Below are 17,552 nucleotides of genomic sequence, written 5' to 3'. Positions count from 1 at the left end.
TCCTCTCACCACTTTACACAGACTGCCTTTTCCCCTCTAGCCTGCCCTGCAGGTGTCGCTGTTGAAGCATTTTAATCAGAATGGATTTTTTCCAAAGAAGAGAGAAAAATTATTTATAAATGATATTGAGATTTGGTAATGGTTTAGTTCAACCATTACTCTTTTTTTATATTTTGATCTGCCTCTTGCCTCTTAAAAATAGAGGAGGAGCAACCTCTTCTGCCTCTATGGACGAGCCTCTTATGCTGTAGTTACTGAATCCCGCTGGTTTGGGATAGGGCCACATGTTACATGAAATTTTGTAAAAGAAAGACACATCTGTGACAACAAAGTAATTCTAAGAAGCATTTTGTTTCTTCAAGACAGTACAGTTAATTCCCCTTCAGCTGCACCCTGGAAACATCCATGTGAGATGAGCTGTGGAAATGTCCCCATTTGAGCTGTATTCAGAAATCTCTTTGTTCCTCTCCATTGGGCTCCAGCATAACCCAGCATTACTATGAATAGAAAATCTAATGGTGATGTAAAGTACCATTGTGCATATGTGTGTGTGTGTGTTTGTGTGTGTGTATATGTGGGCACATGATATACGTACATGTCCACCCAGTGTTTTGATCATTTCTTTCTTATTACAAATTCAAAAGATCAAAACAAAAGCTGTCCTACATAAGCAAGGTTAAAAACAGAAACAATTTTCTTCAGAAAATATAAAAAGAGAGAAATGGCCCACATTAAAGGGGCCATATTATACCCCTTCCCACAAGTTAAGACAGTTCCCTGGAGTCTTAATAAAATGTATCTGACTTGCTTTGGTCAAAACACCACAAGGATCAAGCACCACAGAAGCCTTCTCATCCTGTCTAAACAGCCCTATTCAGAACAGCTGGTTTGAGTGTAAATAAAATTAGATTTTGATGTGATTTAATTGCAATAAACAGATCAAAAGGATGCCGAAATAACTACATCATGATGTCGATTTGTAAAAAGCCTGAATTCAGGCTCCTTTGTCAGGTCTGTCCGCACGACGACAAGCAAACAACTTTTAAAATGCTTGTTTTTTGTATGAAATTCAGATCGATCAGAGCTATGGTAACATTTTACCTGCTCCCTCCACACTAAAAATAATGTCATCTAAAGGTATAAATACAGCTACAACGTTACTGTTTATACACACAGATATCTACTTACTGTGTAACTTTAAAATTATATAAATTCACCAGCATTTAAGATGTTTATTATTGATGCCAGCAGCTGAGGTGGTGTGTTAACTCCAGGTTGAGAAGTGAGATTGAAGATAAATCCACTTAAATTGCATAAATTTAAAAAAGAAACTCCTCCTGTAAACTGCTCTGGATCAGAACAGAATTTGGTGTTTATTCCCCCAGAAGACAGCAGCAGTGATGCAGGACTCTTTGGCTCTGCTCCCTGGCCAGCTCTCTCCTGCAGGCTCGCCAGAGCTCTGTCCCCTGGTCCAGCCCTGCGAACACGGAAAATTTGCTCATAGCTTAGCTTAGCTTCGCCCCATGTGATGTAAGAAGGGGCATCAAATCTGAATGACTTGTTGAATTGCAAGAGTACAGAGCAAGCCAGCCCACACCAAACTGTTTGTGTGTTAGTAGGCACACCAGAGACCCAAATACATATGCACAAACACTGAAAAAGTGAGTTTTTCATAATATGGCCCCTTTAAGACAATTAGGATGTTTTGTGTTGTGCAGTGCATCAAGTTACATCAAGGGCTACCAACTAATTAAGCACTGAAACAAGTAGTCATTAAATTTATTAGATGATTGCCAGAAAAATAATCTGCAACAATTATCAAATGTAAAACAATTGTCAAAAATATATTTTATACCATTTTTAGTTGAATATCTTTGGGTTATGGACTCATGGTTGGACAAAATAAGACATTTCAAGCCATTACCTTGGGTTCTGGGAACATTTGTCACTATAACAAATACTCGATTAATCAAAACACACAAATCAAGAGATTAATTAATAGTGAAAATAATAATTACTTGCAACATAAAACTGTGATGATCTCCATGGCGTAATACGGTAATACACATACTGCATATGCTAATCAGGATATAGGTGCTTGATTTCCTCTTGCCTTCATTTTCTGTATGCTGTTGCTATTATGGATTCATTATGTGCTACCCTGGTTTGGCTTTGCTTGCAAAGATGTAAGGTTCACTAATCTAATGACACAGGAGTACACGTGTCTGACTGCTGTGCCAATAGAGGTCATGTACTTACATAGATCAAGATAAGGAGGCTCTGACTGTGTGCATTGGTGTGTAAGTGTATGTGTGCGTGTGTGTGTGTGTCTTCTTGTGTGCATCCTTTATTGATGTGCCCTGATCTTTGTGCAGAGAAGGAGGTACATATGCTACTGTTCAATCATTACGTTCCTGTAATTGCTTTGTAAGGCCATTGGTATGCTATCTCTTTTAACTGGGAGCTTAAAGATCAGGACGATTCAAGATTTTATTTTTTTCATGCAAGCATGGGCAGTGGAATAGCTGACACAGCAACTTTTGCTGCTGCATTTTACACACTAGCAGTAAAATAATTGGTAAATTAATTGAATGATCTTGGTATTTATCTATTATTTATGTTTTGGTCAGTTAGTTTCTTTCTGAAATAAACTTCAAGATCCAAGTTATGGTGTTGCACTAGCAGAGGGGTCATGCAAAATGCTGAAATATAGTCTCTCCTCATAAAACTTAAGTAGTGAAGCATCAAGCAAATACTTCACCTCAAAGATCACTGGATCTCTGGATCTCTAGAACCCCTGTCCAGGGTGCACCACATCCACATTCAATTACAGCTCTTGGCGACACAACAAAAACCACTCTCACCGGATGATAAGGCCCAAACTAGTGTATTTGAAAGGCCAAGATAAGACCTGAATAGAGATTAGAGGTGGCCAAGGTTAATGTGAAGAGCCAGGATCTACTCGTACTAGGCAAGAGGATAATTGAGCTCTCATGGACTGGCGATAAAGTAACGTTTAATCTCTCCCAAACCATTTTAATGAAATCCGGAAATCCCAGTGCATAGTGAAAAGAAGTTGAGCTCTCTGTGCAGTGGAAATGAAAGGAAAAATATATTTGGGTATCACCTTCAGCCCAGACCAACTCCTTGCAGCCCCACTCTCTCAAGGTCAGGTTTGTACAATGACCTCCAACAGCAAGCGGAGGAGATGTGGTCAGAAAAGTATGAAGGATTTGCTATTTAAAATTTTATGATGCAATCTGGAAATCTTTGTACATGACTTGCAATAGCCATTTGGCACAAGCGGACCCATCTTAATTGAGAAGAAATTCAACCACTCTGACATTCACAGTGAACTTCGAGATTAAAGATTAATGATAAACTAATGCTTCTATCAGATTAATCAAATGACTTGGAGATTAAATTTGGATGCTTCCTGGTTTTGGTTTTGATGGCATAATTACTTTTTTTTCCCCTGTTGGAGAGCATCAAAGAGACAGCATCTACTTTTTGCCCATTTTTTAAAAAAAATAGTAAGGAGAGAGCTGAAACCCAGATAGAGGTCACACTGTTTTAATTAATTTTTAGCACTTGTTCAAATAAAACTTGGTGTTTTACATGGGTGAGGCTTTTCATTCAAAACAAAACAATGTGGAGTCACAGCAAAGATGATCGCAAGGACTATCACAGCAAAGAAAATCAGTTCCATACACACACATTGCCATTACTGAGTAGAGGTAGTGTCTATAGTTAACCTGCTGTAGAAATGTTGGGCCGTGAGAACATAAAGGCCTCTATCCAAGAGGCTGCCACTAATTCAGCAGCCGTTAAACAGTTATATTATGTTTCTCAATAAGTCAATATAAGAATACCACCTAATAAATGATATTGTCACAATCCTTGCTACACCAATCACAAAATCTGTCAAAAATGTGAAAATAAAAAAATAAAAAAGGTTATATATAGTATATATAACCTAACCTAACCTATTCATGAATGCAGCAAAATAAGCTGTACCAATGCAATAACTGAGTAAAATCAGCCACAGAACAGATATACATTGTGCATTTATCAAATCCCTCAGGAAGGTTGCAAATAAATTAAATGTGAATAGGAGTCATTAGAAGCAATTTAAGTGTAAGCCTCTGAATCCGAGCTTCCTGGAAAGTGTTTTCAGAGGGAGTCTTTATTACTGCTGAATATTACGTGTAACACAATGCAACCTTAATGGAATCCGATGACATGCACCGTGCCGGCTAAACGGATTACTCTCCTCATGTCTCGCCCACCAGCACTCACCGCTGGCATCCCTTGCAACAAGCCGCTGACTCAAAATCGCTTCAGTTTTGAACTTTCCACAGAGACTTCAATAAGTGCAATTTATTATGTGGTGGTAAAGAAACAGGGGGCAGTTTTTCCTATTTTGTTTTCTTCTGTCATTTCTCCTCATTTGTCTTAGCTCCTCTCTTGTATCATCCCTACTGTAGTTATACTCATTCTGATCGCCTGCCTGTCCCGTCGCCACCCACTTTCTTGCTCTGTTTTTTTTTTTTTTTTCTTCCTTCCCCCTCTGTCTCCAGCTCGGGTACTCCTCCTGAGTCTTTCTCTCTGGCTGTGTGATTAGTCAGTTTGAGAGCAGGTCTGCAGCTCTCTGATAGCATCCGTCTCCCCCACATGTTCCTGCCCGGAACAAAATAACTTTGGTGTTAAAGAGCTGGAACCGTGAGTGGTTTGCAGTGTGTGTGTGTGTATGTGTGTCTGTGTGTGTGTGTGTGTGTGTGTGTGTGTGTGTGTCTCTGTGTGTCTGTGTGCACATGTGCAGGTGTATATATGTGTTTCTGTGCATATGTATCTGTGTCTGTGTCTGTGTGTCCTGCACTAAATAGGACCAGTGGATACAGAGCAGCAATGGAGCTTGATTTTCCTGTATACATATCCTATCCTATGTATATACAGGCATATGCTGTAGTTGACAGCTCTGCCTTCACATGAGGTGTCTAAAAATTTGAATAACACATCGTTCTGTCGTTCTGTTAGCCTGTTGGTCAGTCCACCACTTTGGTCCACTTTGGAAGGATTGCCATGATATTTGGTAAAGACATTCATCATTCCCAGAGGATGAATCTTAATGATCTTGGTCATCCTCTGTCTTTCCATCTAGCACCACCAGCAGGTTAACAAGTTTTCACTTATCCAGTGAAATATGATAATAATATATCTCTGCTAGATAGATTGATATAAAACTTTCTACAGATATTCATGGTGGCCAGCTGATGTATTCTAATGACTTTGGTGACATTTGTGGTATTGAGTGAAATGTCCCAACAGCTATTGGATATGCATTGCCGTTAAATTTGATAGAGACATTTATGTTCCCCTCGGGATGAATTATAATCATGTTGGTGATCCTCAGACTTTTTATCTACCCCAACCCCATCATCATGTCAAAATTGAAATTTGTTCAATACTTTGGTTTATGACCAAATACCTGCAAAACTAATAACATTTTCATCAGTCTCAGTTGTACTTTGTTTTTAGTGCTATGAATACTAGCATGTTGGCAATGTCTTTGTGAGCGTGGTAGCATAACACTAATAATAAAAACGTGTGTGCATGTGTGTAGGCTACATGTGTGCATAAGTGTGAGCTCAGCAGCTCAGCTGAAGGTGCTGCTCACAGGGGGAACTTCCTACTTTGTCAAGTTCTGCCTTACTGATGGAAATACTGTGGGGAAATAAAAGATTTACACCCACTGGCATCAATATGCTCCAGCTTCCTAGCACCACCATCAGCATTAGCAACAAGCATTTGACTTGCTGCGTGTCTCTATCTTTGGGGCCCTGTGAAGCCCACATGTGGGAACGGGGTCTTAACTGCAGAGACTGATGTGACAAGTGGGAGAGTGGGCACTTTGTCTTGACAACTTTTAAGCTGCCTGAGTCATTGCTTATTGAAATGAATTAGGAAAAGTCTGATTGGTATTTTGTGGGAAATAAGATGCATCCCAGCGAGGGCTGATGTCTGAATCACGCTTTCAAGCGATCGGAAAAATCGAGTCACAAAAGGTGATTCAGGGAAGGTGTTTTGTCCCAGTGGCAGAGCTATAATAATCTGTACTTGGCTGCAATATGTCAAGTGAATTTCAAGCCAGACTGGTGAGAAACCTCTGAGATCTCAGAACAATAACTATGAATACCTCTCTGCAGAATTATATGGGATAGAGATTTGATAGATTTATTTGTGTGAATGCTGACAATCTTCTTCTGTTTTTTTCAGTTGCTATCTAGTTCTGCATTCTCTCAGCTACAGAGACCATTCAAATATCAAAATGATCAGCTGCCATGACTTTTCTTATTTCTAGCATATGTCAGTTCAAGTCAGTTTTATTTATAAAGTGTCAAATCACAACAGAAGTTATCTCAGGGCACTTTTCACATAGAGCAGGTCTAGACCATACTCTTTAATTTACATAGACCCAACATTTCCCCATGAGCAAGCACTTGGTGACAGCAGTAAGGAAAAACTCCCCTTTAACGGGAAGAAACCTCAAGCAGAACCGGGCTCTAGGTGGGCAGCCATCTGCCTCGACCAGTTGGGTTGAGAGAGAAAGAGGGAGGGGTGAGGGGAGAGAGAGACACAGAGACGCACAAAAACAGCAATAACAATAACAACAACAATAATAATAGAAATATGACTAATAATAATAATAGCAGGCGTGGGCGTCAAACAGGACCACGGCAGCATGAGGTCCACAGCCACGGTCCATGGAAGCCTGCAATCCATAGCCAGGCAATCCATGACCATGATCCATAGAAACCTGTGAGACGAGGAAGCACAAAACTCTGGGGAAGAAACCAAGTTAGTAACTTGCATTAATTGGACATGAATGCATACAGATGAAGAGGGAGAGGAGGAGAGAGGAGCTCAGTGCATCATGGGAATTCCTCCAGCAGTCTAGGTCTATAGCAACATAACTAGGGGCTGGGTCAAGGTAAACCTGGGCCGGCCCTGACTATAAGCTTTATTAAAAAGGAAAGTTTTAAGCCTACTCTTAAACATAGGGTGTCTGCCTCCTGGACCGAGACTGGAAGATGGTTCCACAGGAGAGGAGCCTGATCGCTGATCGCTCAAGAGTAGAATGGAAGATTCTACTTTTGGAGACTCTAGGAACCACAAGTAAGCCTGCATTCTGGGAGCACAGTGTTCTAGTGGGGTAATAGGGTACTATGAGCTCTTTAAGATATGGTGATGCCTGACCATTAAGGGCTTTGTAGGTGAGAAGAAGGATTTTAAATTCTATTCTAGATTTAGCATATTTTGGTTTTGATTTTATATAATCTTTTATAATATTAAAATTTATAATGGAAAGTCTGGTGGGAATGTCGGAAAGCTGATATCTCAAAAACTAAAAGTGCTAAAGTATTCATGCTTCATGTATAGGTGTCCCATGTGGAAATACTACATCATACAACATATTAAAACATGTTACCAATAGCACCACCACGTGGTCAGTCATTACATGTTTTACATCCTGACTAATAACTCATGAACTGTGAGACATATCAAAATAATATTTGCACAGTGTGTTCCTTGGACAATGCCGATTTGACTGATATAGGCCACGCCCATTTGTGCCTGAAAATTTTTCCACCACTTTGGAGTTTTTGGTAAACACATTTTTTGCTTCTGTTGCCACACATTTCATCTAATCTTCACCAAACGTGGTACATACTATATTTAGATGACCCTGAATAAAACTTTTGAGTTTGTTTTTGGGTATCACTTACCATTTATCTGTAATTAGTTACCAAACTTTTGAAGGCGTGGCCTGATGTACTTAATGGGCCATAACTCTTCAATGCTAAATTCAGTTGCAACCAAATTTGGGAATGTTGTACATACAGCCACATTGCACAAGTGTGTAACATTTGATTCAGTTCTACCCACAGGGGGCACTACTGTAATATCATAACATGATGTTTCTACAATTCTGCTGTCTTTAACATAATGGAACTTCAGTACAGTTCTCCATGTTCTCCTTGAGCCAACTTGTGGCCATTAGTGAAACATCACCATACTACTTATTAACTGCAATTTCTCTTAAATGGAATATTCCATGGTAACCACATTCAGCAAAGTTGTACAGATGGGGATGCAAATCTGTAGCATTTGATACAATTTCACCTGTAGGTGGTGCTGCAAGATTTTAAAACATTGCTGCAGATTTCTGCATTTTCAGCAATGTTTTTTGCGATTTATTCCAGCTGTCAGTATTCACATTAATTTTCCGCCAGATATGCATTTTCTAGTTATTTTAAATGTTCAAGTCAGAAGGCTGTTTTGGTCCTTGAAAATGTGTTTCTATAAGGAAGAAGCAAAAAATTTGCATGTAGACATCAAATGGGTAGGAGGGCTGCAGCACCTATTCCACTTCTTATGCATACAAAGGAAAAATTGTGAAATGGCAGAAGAGCTAAATGAAGACTTTTATAGTTGATGAGAGAGGGAGCCATTCTACAAGACACAAAGCTTTCCCTTGAGGAATATCTTAATCACAGCCTATGCCTTAAAGCCATATCTCATCAAAGACATTCAGTGGTAAAGATGCAGAAATGTCAGGTTATGCAAAACATTGCCAAAACATGTGGAAAAAAAGGAGTAGCTCTTAAGTGTATGCGTGCATGAGTCAGTGTCTGTTAAGGGGAGGGGGTCTGGAGTTCAAATTTTCCTCTCTTCCTTTCATTTCCCTCCCTCTGCACTTTCTCTTTGGTGCCTGGAGGATAGAGCTCTGTGCTCCTGTTCCTTTGTGCTCTCCTGCTTTTCTTTCCAGGCTCTTCTCTTTCATCTTCTCCTGGACCTTTTTTCCTCCTCCCACTTCCTACACCTTCTTTGCTCGCACTTCCTCGCAGCTCAGAGTCAACACACACACACACACACACACACACACACACACACACACACACACGCAAGATGCTAATATCCATCCAACATTATGTCTTTGTTTGAGGAAGTGTAGTTGGCCAGCAGACCAAAGTGCGGAAGCCACCTGTGAGGCTCATTCCCAACAGCAGCAAGGGACTGATTGCCACTGAGCCCTTCTTAAAGAAAGATGGACTTTCCTGACAAAAGCAGGATCACGTGTACAGCCGAGTGACCTTGGTGAGGTCTCCACATGCCCTCCATTATGTTTGTAACCGAGTTTTCATCAAAGCCACTTTCACAAGGTGTCTCTGCACTCCTACACACATTATATACAGTGGTTTAGAAGAGCTTCACACATATGTCATACATGTCACCCGCACCTACATCCAATATGACGTGCCTGCCTACAGCATCAAACTTACACACTGAATCTTCATTATAATGACTGACAAGCATTAACAGTATATAATACATTCACTACCGTATAGATTATGTTTCAATATCCAGTGTAAGTAGTAAAGAATATAATCTAAAAAAATGGAAACAATTTGTATACATCCAATAAGATATATTCAAATAGAAGCTGCAAGTATTAAGTTCATTACTGACTGAATTATGAAAAATCACTCTCACAGGTTCCCAAAGCTCAATGTGACACCTTCATATTTCTTGTCTTGTCCACTCAAAACTCAATGATTTTAAATTTCCAAGAAAAACAAAATAGAGAAGCAGCAAATCATCACATTTGCACAACTAAAAAAACCCAGCTATGTTTATGTATTTTTGTATGACAAACCATTCATCAATTGAAAGAATTCAATGAAAATTGTTGTAACTGTCAACTATCTATCTGACTACTCATTTCAGCACAATTTCAGATCATTGTGGAACTTAATTTATCAGTGTATAACTGAATGAATGTGCAGCATGGCCTCTTGTTATTGGCTGCAGCAGTTGCAAATGAAGCCATCCTCACAATGTTTTTTGAGGGTGAGCAGTGCCCTGCTCTCTCACGTCCCACCACCAGCCTGCCGAGCACAAAACTCCATCAACCGTGTTGCAACCATATCTTAGCTTGTGGTTTTAATCACAGCTTTTTCAGTGAGGAATCTGGACATTCCTTGTTAGACCTTGATCACAGAGGTAATGAAATGACTGAAGCTGCTTAACACAGCAGCCATGTAGTTCATCTTTGTCTCACACCACAAACATGGTGTTAAAAGAGGCCTCACAAGTCTACTGTTGGCAGACAGCTCGCCAGATGGGCTTATAATGCTGATAACGTGTGTGTGTGTGTGTGTATGTGGGAGAGAGAGAGAGAGAGAGTGAGACAGATAGTCCCACTCACCACCATGTCACCGTGTCTGCCTATCTCTGTCTCGGAAAGACTCGCACTCTCACACGGACACATACACTCGGCAGTGCAATACAATCAGCAGGGGCAGCAAACACAAGCTGAGAACATCTGCGGAGCAACAGAAAGCCAAATCCTCTCTGCCGGGAGACAGTGACCATGGACACACTGGCATATGGATGGGGCAGAGCTTTCCAATGAGGCCAAATAATGATTGATGCTAGCAGTTGCTTGCTACACAACAGTCTGTGCATGTCCAATATACCAGAGAGCCGCTGTCGTAGCCAAATGAGCAAATAAGCCATAATTTCATTGTCATTGACGATCAAATTATCCTGCTAGTCAAATTTGGACCAGGGTGCAGATAGTAAGTAAGTTTCTGTTTTGCTGTATGTGCTATTGGGAAGGAATGGAACAATAAAAAGAATGATGATATGTCGAGCGCGTCATTGAAACTTTTGAGTTTAAAAATGCAATGCATTTCTTTCTTTGGCAGGGTGCTGAGTTGGGGGATGACGAAAAGTTGTGTAACAGCCCCAGCATCTTAAACATACAAGATTCAGAATAAATCCTAGCCAGCACGTAACTCAGCTCAAAGACCTTGACAATAACATTGTCAGGTGTAATCCTACATTGTTAACGAAAGAAACAATTTAATTGTTTTTGGTCTAGCTTCAGCTTAAGCTTAAAATAATATCATATGGTAACTGACTAGGCTGCTGAGAATTAGATGAAATACATCAATATTGGTTTAGATATTCATTTACGTATTTATATTGGTGTTTGTGTGCCTTATGTTGATCATTAACAGTGCATAGTTTACTGCTGCAAAAACAGCAATGAATCAGAACTGCAGTATGGCTAAATCTAGCGTTTCATGGCTATAGTTTTTCAGGTGTCAGACAATTTTTGCAGCGTTCAAGTTCTTGTGAAATAATCCAGTGCTAGCTTGTTATGATGCCCGACGTAATACAGCAGCAGTTACATTTATCTGACAGTCAAGAGTTGCTGGATGCAAACAGATGTTTTCTCACCTGCATCTGTTCTGTAATTCTGTGGCTCACAGTGACATATTTGGAGCTAAAATGGGTCAAGAACACACTAATGGGAATATACACTGGTGACACAATGCAATTTTAATATCAAAAGTGTGCACTGTTGCTGGCTCACCCAGCAAATCATAGTGGCTCTAGGTACAGTAGCTGCTGACAAAGTAAACCTTTCCAAAAACATTTAAACCTCTGGTATTCATGTTATGCATGTATTTTTGATATAAAGACAAAGTGTGAAATAGGTTAGATTTAGAGGTGATTCTCACCAGTTATCCATTACTGCCTATAAGCTATTGTTGATTAAATCTCTGCAGCCATCTGGGGACAGACAGACTGGTCTGCGTGTTCCATCTGCAGCTTCTAATTTGAAGAATGTGGTGTATATTTTCAAAGCGCTGCACAAGCGTCATCTAATGTGACTACCTGTTTGGATTTAAAACCGAAAGTGATGACACCCAAAATACTGTTTATAATCCCAAATTGCACAAGAAAACTGAGTTTACACAACTACAGCAGGTGCAGTTGTTCAAGGTTGAAGCAGGGCAGTATGCTGTGGTGGATGTTTACAACAGATATTATATGGTTGTAATTTGATCTTTTGTCTTTCTAAAAATAAGAGTCACTAACCAAGGTTTGTTTTAAACCTGTCACTTGTGTTTGTAGGCGTTTTTAGCTACTGTCACAGTGTTGTGAAATCACAGCAATTACATTATACAATGTAAACAATAGAACCCAAATCCCAATAGAGTCCTGGGGCTGTGACAGATGTGAGACTTCATGAAAACAAGATTTTACAAACCAAATTATTATTATTTTTTATTATTATTACAGTGTTATTTTGGCAGAATGTCATTTAGTGCTACCATGTAAATGTGTGTACATACAGTGCCAGTCAAAAGTTTGGACACACCATCCCATTCTCTTGAATGACAAAGTGTGTCCAAACTTTTGACTGGTACTGTAAAGTACAGTACAGAATCTTAACACAACTCAATAACGTATTACAATAACATAACTTGTTGGAGGAGGTTAATACTCGGTAAAATTACAGTATACCAGGATTTAATAGAGGATGCAACTTTTATATTGGGTAAGAGGACCTACTTTAATTGTCAACAGTCTTTAATACACCCACTGATACTGTCTCCTGCCCCCAACATAACCTAATTTTCAACTGTGTCACCGGTGTGCCAGCACCTTTGGTCACAACCGCGTGAGCAAGCACCATGAACCTGTGCCACCACCTGTGCACTCACCTTGATTCCAGAAAATAGGACATTGTGTGCCTTAGGGGAACAAACTCAACTTAAAAAGTTGTCCACACATTTGATAAAAAAAGAACAGGATAAACAAGTAGACTCTTCTATCCACCACTGACTCTGTGTAGTAGTTTACTCATTAAAAAGAAAAGTATGTTATTTATCCCAGTGTACACTCAGCTCTCCAGCTGCAGTTAAGAGACAGATGCCTGTATTTTCCCCGTATGACTGTTGAACAACCGTGTCCATTGACGTTGCATCTGCTGTCACACTGTGGCTTTGTGAAGAAAAACAATCAGGCCATGCTATACATGCACCCTCTGCATACTGCTGCTTTGTGTGACTGCATCGGTACACTTTACACTGCAGTCTCTGAGGACATTTTCGGTGGTTCAGTTACTCAAATGCATAAGTATCCACACACCTCCATTGTAAGATATATTTCCACTGGAGATAGCGCTGCTTGAGGGGATTTTATTATCTCGGTATCTGTAGAGTTTGATTGTAATGTGTCTGTGTTTGTGTGTGACCTCTCTACCATGAAAACCAAAGAGTTCTTTGTCAACCATAGAAAGAGTATTTCCCAAAAGACACGCTTGAAGCTGACATGTTTGTTTTAGCAGCTTGTGCACCTACACATCTCTTCCACCACACACGTATACACTCACTGTCAGTTGTGCATGTTCCCATTTACTGCAGTTGATTTGATCGTGTGTACGTATTCCTGTGTAATATATTTAGATTTGCAGGCCTACTGAGTGGGTGTGTAACGAACCTCTCCTGCGGGAGCCGCGAATATATTTAAATAGTATAAAGTGTTAATTAGTGCTTTCCATGTTGTAATGTATAGTACCACATGTGATAACTTATAGTAGGTGAATGTAATAATCTATCACCCATCTCTGTGGTAAAGTGTTTTTATAGCAATTTTCTTGTGATGATTCAGTCTGTTTTTTTGCACATCCTGTCATGGAATCTGCAACCAACTCTTCATCTTCCCATCTATCATTCACATAGCCATCTCTCTCTCTCTCTTTAGTGCCTAGGCTCTCAGCTCTCTCCATGGATCCACCACCACCATGACATGTTGTTGCTCACAATTTATCAGCAACTCAGTCTGCACCATGGCCGGCTGAACCGCACTGTATATAGCCTGGCTTGATCGATGGCCATAAAAACACTCACACACTTACCGAGCGAAGCAGGGAGAGAATCGCCATCTAAAGAATCACCTTTAAAAATATTTCAGAAAGAAAGATTGCTCCACTGTTGGGCATTTTTAAAAGACAGAATATTGAGGTTCTAATGTATCATCTAAATAGGTGACTTTATATTATCCACCTTATTTTTGGCTGTAAATTGTTTTTTGTAGGTGTCACTTTGTTTTTCAGAATTTAGAAAGCTACGTGACTCTAGGGATGGCATTGCCAGTCGTCGGTCCACCACTTTGGTCCAGACAGAAATTTCTCAATAGCTATTGGATGGATAGCCATGAAATTTTGTTCAGACGTACATTATTTCTAGAGAATGAAGCCTACTGACTTTGGTGAGGCCTTGACTTTTCCTGTAATGCTGGCATGAGGTTGATTTTTTGTATTTTTAGTGAAATGACTTGACAACTTTTTAACGGATTGCCTTGATGTTTGGTACAGACATTGCACCAAATTTCACATTTGCACCAAATGTCGTGTTTCTCACAGGATGAACTGTCATGACCTTGATGATCCCTTTACTCTTCATCTGGCAACATCACATCATCAAATTTATACTTTGTCAAAATCTTCAGTTTATGACTAAATACCTGCAAAACTTATGACATTCCTATCAGCTCTGGCTGCCTCTGTGTTTTGCGCTAATTGGCAAATGTAAGCATGCTAACAAGCTAAGCTAAGATGGTGACTACGGTTAAAAAATTATACCTTAGCATTTAGCTCAAAATGCTACTGTGCCTAATTACAGCTTCACAGAGCTGCTAGCATAGCTGTAGACTGACAGGGTTCCATTTGTTTCTCACTATTACATCGATTTCACATTAGCTTTTAAAATCACCATTTTACATCAATATTGAGCCATTTCTTGGAGTAAAACTCATGGTACTGGCGATTTAACAGAAACAGACGACGTCCATTTTACAAAATATTACTGAAATCACTGCAGAAATCCCAAGGGAACAGCTCTGATGTTAATGCTCGGTAATATTATTCCTAAGGAGTAAATAAAGTGACTCATGACAGATTTATAACTACCATGGTAATGCACTTACAGTTTTATCCTCCTTTGATGTCACCCATTAGTAATCATTCCACCGCAGCTTTATTTGTTTGACAAAACAGCCAAGGCCAAGCATTTTCTAATTAGCCCTTATTATCTTGAAGTTTATTGCATTCACTCTCTACATGATTTCACCGCAGTAGTCCTCCTTCAAACAATACCTTTGCATTAGCATTTTGCATTGTCTGCTTAACAAGGTTCGAACGCTTTGTATTCCTCTCTGCCACTCGTAAGGGAGCTGCAACAGACCAGAACAGGACTCCCCATGACCAAGACTTGCCTAATGATGAGTGAAGGGGCCTCTGTGTGTTCGGGCTCATAAATATCTGTCTTTCTGTGCGAGTGTGTGTGTGTCTGTGTGTCTGTCTTGTGTTATAATGCACTGCAGGCAGAGGAGCGTCTGCCAGGCTGTGATTATGCCCATGGTAGCTGCTAGCAGTTGTGTAATCATCAGCGCCTTATTGTTGCCTCTCTTTAAAGACACACTTCCATTGTTGCTAAGAAGAGCGATAAAGCTAAGAAGAAAGATAAAAGGCATACAGAGAGAGACACAGAGAGATACAGACAGAGAGTCCACCAGGGATGCTGGAGGGGACTCTTGTTCTCAATTATGCCTCAGTTTTGTGGGAAAAAAATATGTCTAATTGTTTTTTTCCCTCCATATATTTTCCATATCTCCCATTCGTCCTTTCTCTTTTTCGTTTTCAGCAAATGTCTCCCAAATCCGCTCGACTAACCCCCCCCTTTCAGGGGCTCTCTCCGCAAATTTCCTCTTCCTTACATCACATGCAGAAAATCAAAACATGGGAAGAATGAAGGTAAAAGGAGGAGTGTTAGTGGAGTGGCTTACAAGCAACTCATCTCTCAGAGAGGGTTTTTTTTTTTTTTTGCCTCTCGTTCTTCTTCATTGGTGTAAAAGTACAAGGCTGACAGAATGTTCAAAGTGTTCAGGATCAAAGAAGAGCACTCTGCTTTTCTGAGTGATGGGGGTGGGATTGGTTCCAGAGGGTTAGCTAGTGTCAGACCACATCACGCCTCTCTTTTCTTGCTATCCCCCACTGTCTGTCTTTTTCTTTCCCCTTGTTCTTCCTCTCATCCAGTATCTTCCTCTCCCTGTTTACTGTATCTCACTTTATCTCTCTCCCCCTGCCTCTGTTTTTTTTTTTGTTGACTCGCTCTCTATCTGTCGCTCACTCTCTTTACATCGCTTCGCTTCCCGCTATCTCTCTTCCTTAGCCTGCTTTCTCCCGTGCTGCATCTCTCCTCATCTTACCTTCTCTCATCCATCCGTCTCCTCTACCCCTCACTGTCGTTATCCATCTAGTTGTATCATTTATCCCTTTTTTATCTCTCTACCTCTCCTCCTCCTGTCCGCCCTCCCTCCCCTCCCTGCGCCTCTACCTCTCCCTCGTCTCCTTCATTTCCCATGGAGGCCCATAAGGCTGATGGCTATTCTAATAGGCTGTAGCAGTTTCAAACCTGGCATGACTTAATTTTCAAATTGATGGTAAATGATAAATCAAAGACATCGTAAAGCACCAGAAGGAATCTGAGTCCTTGAGGATGCAGCTTCCACCTGAGGGCTATTTGTGGGTGGGTACAGTGGAGCAGTCAAGTATTCAATTAGATTTCATGCAATTTCCCTATTGCACTCACAAGCAAAAATCCTCACAGTGCTTCAGACTTGAGGTCTAAATCACAGTTAATAGCACCTGATTGAGGTTTACTACAGAACACAGGTTGGGGTCAGACACAGACACAGCGTTTATTCACAATATGAATCAACCTTGTGATTTATCAAACTGTTTATCGTTCTTTCTCCGCTGTTTCTCATTTTTGAACACAGCATGCCAATAAAGTAGAAAAGCCATAAAAATGATTTCCAAAGCGGCAATACTTCTACTCCTGCTTGATTTCTCCTATTAACATACCAGCGTCACAATTTTGGCTTGTTTTATGATTTGGCATGTGACAGTGACAGTGAAGCTATTTAATGAGATATGTCCACATTTTAGTGATGCAGGCTCTGCATTGAAGTGAAGACAAGTCATCCAAACTGAAAGATAAAATAATGTTGTTTGTCACTGCCTTGGAAAACTGACAACAAAGCAGGAAGATATGGCAATGAGAAGACCCGTAGCATGTTCAGCTAAACTGAAACACAACATAAGAGGAGACAGAATGGAGGGTTATATTGTATTTACTGTGAGTGTCTATCAACAAGGTTTATCTTCTCAACCCCACATCTTTAAGCACCGGTGGCTCTAATTGCAATTGCATTGTTTTCCAAATGAAAGGTAAAGCAGATAAAAGAAACTTGATGGATTTCCTTTGGTTTTGGAGTTTCAGTGTGGATGAGAAAAACTGAAAGTGATCTGGAAACCTTCTCTAAGACATGAACATCATTTTTAAATTTATGTGCATCAGTGTGAACACAGTTTTAATGACAGTAGAGAGGAACAGAAGGGTTTTTCTTGTGTGTGTGTGTGTGTGTGTTTAGAGGTTTGACAGTGAAATGCAAAAGCCTTGTTTTCAAATAATTAGGACGGAACTAAAAGATTTATTTGAACAAGAGTGGATTTGCATTCTGGAGATCACATGTCTGTGGCGAGTAATGCATTACAATCAAACCATAATTCTAAGAAAAAGAATTGATGTAATTTTGTGCAAATGCTTCATTTAAATCTGCCAAGG

General features: G+C 40.0%; 1 protein-coding gene across 1 annotated transcript in view; it reads left to right on the top strand.

The window, feature by feature from the left end:
• The first annotated feature begins 3,570 nt into the window (after positions 1-3,570).
• Positions 3,571-17,552, top strand: part of LOC121899460 (limbic system associated membrane protein) — a 245,764-nt gene continuing 231,782 nt past the window's right edge. Inside the window, exon 1 of the mRNA XM_042415303.1 lies at positions 3,571-4,722. The gene's annotated coding sequence lies outside the window, so the exon portion shown is untranslated. The remainder of the gene's footprint in view (positions 4,723-17,552) is intronic.

The sequence above is a fragment of the Thunnus maccoyii genome, chromosome 6 (genome assembly GCF_910596095.1).
Source record: "Thunnus maccoyii chromosome 6, fThuMac1.1, whole genome shotgun sequence".
Lineage (NCBI taxonomy): Eukaryota > Metazoa > Chordata > Actinopteri > Scombriformes > Scombridae > Thunnus > Thunnus maccoyii.
Note: the sequence above shows the minus strand (reverse complement) of the source record. Positions and strands in the feature narration are given on the sequence as shown.